We start from the raw sequence: 6153 nt of genomic DNA on the forward strand, positions 1-6153 counted from the left end.
TTCATGAAGCATTTGAGTCTTAATAAGTCTTTGTTATTATTAGAACTAGCACTAATAGCACTAAATAATGCAAGTTGTTATGGGACTGCATTCTCTTAGAGAGCAGGTCAGCTCCGACTGTCTTCATAGCTCTTTTATAATGCACTTGATGAACATTTCAGGGCATCTGTGCTGGTCACTGCCTAGAGCTGATAGACTGGGATTTGTACTGACTGTGTAGTAGGCTGAATTCTTATTATCAGTGTGGACAACATTGTCATTGGTTCAAATCTGAGCCAACCACAAAGCTTACTGGATGATCATGGGCTGGTAACTTCAGCCTAACATTGCTCACAAAATCTGCTGCCTAGGTGAGGTAAAGATGTGGCAGTATACAATATTGTAATATGAGATTTGTGAATGTGAATTGTGCTTTCATGGCTTTACCATACCATACGCTTCTGACTTTAAAATACTTATAGTATAATATATGTATGAGAAATGTGGGAGCCTCTCAACTACAGTCATACCTCGGGTTGAAGTAGCTTCGGGATGAATATTTTCGGGTTGTGCTCCGCGGCAACCCAGAAGTAACGAAGCGCGCTACTTCTGGGTTTCGCCACGCGCGCATGCTCAGACGCTCAAAATGACGTCACGCGCATGTGCGAAAGTGGCGAAACATGACCCACGCACGCGCAGTCACGTCTTACATTTACTTCAGGATGCGAACAGGGCTCCGGAACGGATCCCGTTCGTATCCAGAGGTACCACTGTATTACATTGAGGATCGAAATACCTCAAGGACCACCTCTCCCCATATGAACCGACCTGGAGCCTGTGATCTTCATCTCAGGCCTTCATGAGAGGTCTGGAGAGTGACAACATAAGAATGAGCCTTTTCTGTGTTGGCTTCCCATTTCTGGAATGTTCTCCATAGGAAGACTCTCCTGGTGCCTTCATTACACATGGCGCCAGGTGAAACTGTTTCTCTATAACCAGGCATTTGGCTGATTAAACATTTGATAGCCTTTTAAATGTGTTTGTGGGAGAGAGGGTTATTGGTTTGTTTTTGTTTTGTTATGTATTTTGTGTTCTCATTTTGTATTTTTATGTTATGAATTGCCCAGTGATCTTTGGATGAAGGGTGGTATACAAATTCAGTAATAAAAACAACTAGAAATACAGTGGTACCTCAGGTTACATACGCTTCAGGTAACAGACTCTGCTAACCCAGAAATAGTGCTTCAGGTTAAGAACTTTGCTTCAGGATGAGAACAGAAATCGTGCTCCAGCGGTGCAGCAGCAGCAGGAGGCCCCATTAGCTAAAGTGGTGCTTCAGGTTAAGTTACAGATAGGTAGCCGTGTTGGTCTGCCATAGTCAAAACAAAACAAAAAAAATTTCTTTCCAGTAGCACCTTAAAGACCAACTAAGTTAGTTCTTGGTATGAGCTTTCGTGTGCATGCACACTTCTTCAGATACTTCTTCAGGTATCTGAAGAAGTGTGCATGCACACGAAAGCTCATACCAAGAACTAACTTAGTTGGTCTTTAAGGTGCTACTGGAAAGAAAAAAATTTTTTTTTGTTTTGACTTCAGGTTAAGAACAGTTTCAGGTTAAGAACGGACCTCCGGAACGAATTAAGTACTTAACCAGAGGTACCATTGTATAACACTTCCAAAAACACCGAATGCAAAGGCAGCCATAGTTACCTAATTGCAACACAACTTGTCACACACAAAGGGCTTATCAACACTTCTATTTGCCCCACCGCTTTCTCCCAGGGAAACCCAATCTTCAGCCCCGAATCAGAACAAATGGTAATTGTGTTTTCTGCAGATTGCCATTTGTTCCAACTTGGTGCTCAAGAGTGGGTTTTCCAGGGGGACATGGTGGGGCGAAGGTAAAACTGCTTGGACCTGTGCTTAGAAAGCACATGACAAGCGGAAACTGCTTGGACCCATGCTTTCTAGGCATGGGACAAGTGGAAGTGTGGAGGAGCCACAAATCTTTAATCTGTGCATTTAAATATGCATTCTGATATTTAAAGAATTTGGCTAAGCATTGCAAAGTGGATGGTTGTACATCTAGAACAGGATGGTAAATTTGTAGCCCTCTGGGCATAGTTGGACCCCCACTTCCATCAGCCCAGACAGCATGACCAATGGTCAGAGAAGTTTAGTAACATCTAGAAGGTCACTGCAGGCTCCCCATCCCTGATCTACAAGTTATTCGTCATTAGCTATACATACAGTCAGTAAACATGCTTGCATGCTCAGATCTCTGTTGCTCAAGGGGGTGAAAATGTGTCCAATACTTCTGAGGGCGTTTTGCTATATTAACCTTAACGGATACCAATAAATGTGAATCAGTGTTTTGGTGCCACTAGCATGCTGTATCTTTCTTCAGTGCTTTTCTATGGCACATTATTTATGACATGAGGAACAAACAAAGAAGTGCTGAGCACACAAAGCTCATGAACAAAGCAACTCCATATATTTATATCAAAGATGAAAGGGGAGTGGAATCAACAAGAAATAATAAAGATGGTGCAAAGCAAAATACGTTACAGCTGTGTACTTTTCCTGAGATTGTTTTAATAGCTGCCAATTCTTTAGATTCAGTTTATTTTTGTCATCCCTTAGAAGTTAGGAAATGTTAGATCTATACTTAGCATGTTATTTCTTACAAACATTAGCATTAGGAACCATACCTTGGTGTTACACACTATGATGTTTAGACGCAGGCTGGGGCAAGTAATTTCATTTACTTGAGCTGTAGTCCTTAACACACTCACCACGGAGTAAACCCCATGGTGGAATTTACTTCTGAGTAAACATGTATAGGATTTAACACTTAGACTTCAGTGGCTGCTTTTATTCTGGGCACAAGCGGTGTGTGTGAGCCAGAAGCAAGGCTGCAGGCTGAAACCTGGGGGAGGCAGAGCCATGCCTGATTCCCTTTTGAATCCAAGGATGTGGCTATGGGAGACGTAAGATCCTCTTAGGGTGTTAATACTGTGAGCTCCTCCATCGTAGGCTCGGGTTTTACATGTGTGTAAATAAACCATATACTGTACAGGCAACTCCCCACTTGTGTGTGTTGGTGTCATGCGCACTAAAAACAACTCCAAAAGGGACCAAGGGGACTAAGGTGGAACAGGCAGGAATGACAGGTGTGGTGACCCAGAATGGAACCCCTGTGCAAGTGGGGGGATGCCTGTATCATAAAGACACCACAGTCACCCCTGCCCCTCATTCTGAGGAAACACAAACCCTGAGAAAGCACGTGGAATCCCTGGAATCTCACACTGCTTGAAGATTAGGGTGCTGTGCAACAATATATTAGCTCCATAGCCCAATTTAAAATGTCCAGTGTTTCCTTGGAAAAAAGCATGACTAGTTAAACAAGTCTAGGGTTGTAGTCAATAACTGTACCTGTGATCAGTGTACAGGAAATACAGACATGAATACACAGTATAAAATATAGCTGAAATATTATTATTAATGTACAGTGGTACCTTGGGTTACAAACACCTTGGGTTACAGACTCCGCTAACCCAGAAGTAGTACCTCGGGTTAAGAACCTTACTTCAGGATGAGAACAGAAGTCATGCAACAGAGGTGCGCCGGCAGTGGGAGGCCCCACTAGCTAAAGTGGTACCTCAGGTTAAGAACGGTTTCAGGTTAAGAACAGACCTCCGGAACGAATTAAGTTCGTAACCAGAGCTACCACTGTAATGTCATTAGCATGCTTTGCAGTTTACTGACTAAAATAAGCAAATGGGCTCACTATTGTGCTTTTAGTGGGTTTGAAAACCACCCATATGCTGTACAAGCTGTATACAGTATATACATTTAATGAACAAGTCCTTGCAACAAGGAGATCACAATCAGAATTTTGATAGTGAAGACCACAATGGAGAGGAATTGTGGTGTGACAGAGGCAGTAAGGCCTGAATGTGAGCAAATAGTTAGATATATTTAAAAGTAAAGGTAAAGGTACCCCTGCCCGTACGGGCCAGTCTTGACAGACTCTAGGGTTGTGCGCTCATCTCACTCTAGAGGCCGGGAGCCAGCGCTGTCCGCAGACACTTCCAGGTCACGTGGCCAGCGTGACGAAGCTGCTCTGGCGAACCGGCACCAGAGCAGCACACGGAAACGCCGTTTAGCTTCCCACCAGTAAGCGGTCCCTATTTATCTACTTGCACCCGGGGGTGCTTTCGAACTGCTAGGTTGGCAGGTGCTGGGACCGAGCGACGGGAGCGCACCCCGCCGCGGGGATTCGAACCGCCGACCATGCGATCAGCAAGTCCTAGGCGCTGAGGCTTTTACCCACAGCGCCACCAGCGTCCCTAGATATATTTAGGTTAGGATAAAATTCCTTCCACAAAAGCACCTTATTTATTCAGTCTGAAAAAATGTATCTAAAAATGTTCCACTTCATTATGATTGTTCATATCCAAGAGTCAAATAATTAGGTGTATTATCTATCTATAACAAGGCATTCTTAAGAGGAAAAGAGCCCATTCTTGAAGAGGCTTATAATCAAGGGCTCTCCAATATTTCAAGGAAATATAAGTCTGGTGGCATGATCTTTCATCACACTGCACTCTGGATGTAATTGCTATAGATGGAAGCCTCTGCCATAAAAACTGCAAAGCTGTCCAGGTTTTATGAGTCACTGATTCCCCACCTTCCAAACTTCATAATTCTTTCTCCAAGGAGGCGGAAGGAAATATAACTGAATTAGCAAAGTCTCAGATAAACCTGCAGTAAAGACTGGCAAACCCACAAAGCCATTTGTGGGCCAAGCTCTTTTTGCAACTTGATGCTGAGTCCTGTTGGAGTAGCCAAGCAGCCAGGGTCAATATTCTTTCTTTCTCTCTCTCTCTCTCTCTCTCTCTCTCTCTCTCTCTCTCTCTCACACACACACACACACACACATACACACACACACACACACACACACACACACACAGAGAGAGAGGGGGGGGGGCTTTTGAACCTTTCACAGTTGACACAGGCATTACTTTTCCTGACATGGAGAGGAAAAGGCTTTCCTTGATGAAATTCTGACTTCACACCAGCGTATTTTTTTTTAAACAACAACAACATGATGAAATGTGTGGAGAGTCAATGCTGGAGACATGAAGGCTGAATTAGATGGACCTTCGGCCTCATCCAACAAGGCATTACGGAGCAAAATATTTTCTAGCTGACATAGCAAACATTTATGTAAAAACCAGCACAGTTATTTACACCTGGTTACACAGATATGCTGCTAGGAATCCATTTCAAATCAGCTGCAATCAAGCTACATTTGTTTTCATCCTTCTTGCTATAGTTTTAACCAAGTGATCTTGGAAATCAGAGGGACAGAGGTGAAAGTATATTAACCATGAGTCATGGAGTTCAGCAGGAACCTGTTAAACTTTGGCTAGCTAAGGAATATAAAGCTTTCCTCAATGCCAGTGGTACCCTGAGGCAGGGGATTGCTTCACAAAGTCATTCAATTTAACAGAGGAAGCAAAGGTGAAAATTGGACTAGACCTATGTTTAGTACCTGCTTACATTGCAGCTGATTAGTGAAATACCGTATATACTTACTTGTCTACTTCAACCCTTATTACTCCCCAAACATGCATGTCATACGTTCATTAGGATGACACTCTTTCAGTTTTTGTAAACTTAAAAGATCTATAGGGTTCTTAAAAGATCTATATTCTCTCCCTGCCCCCAGAGGATTCCTGAGCCTTTAACATGGGCATGGCAGGCAGAAATCGCAAAGGTTTCTTCTCTATGCCACACTCCCTATTAACTTTGCCTGTTGCACATCTGTTAAGTACACAAGAGCCCTGTCAGAAACAGTATAGGACTAAGCAACCCAGTGTATTGCACTAATTTACAATGAGCTGTATCTGATTAAGTTATACTCAGAGACCCACTGAAATCAGCGAACTTAAGTTAGTTATGACTAAGTTCATTGGCTTCAATTGGTTTACTCTATAACTTAGTTGGATAGCGGTACACTCATTCATTTTGGGTGGATACATTCTATGAACAATGCATTTCAGTCCTATACATTACATTATTTATTTCACCTGTATATTGCTGCACAGTTCATCAGAAGTCTCTAAGTGGTTTGCATATTATTATCGTTATTATTATGACTAA

Source organism: Podarcis filfolensis (assembly GCF_964270895.1).
Source record: "Podarcis filfolensis genome assembly, chromosome: 4".
Lineage (NCBI taxonomy): Eukaryota > Metazoa > Chordata > Lepidosauria > Squamata > Lacertidae > Podarcis > Podarcis filfolensis.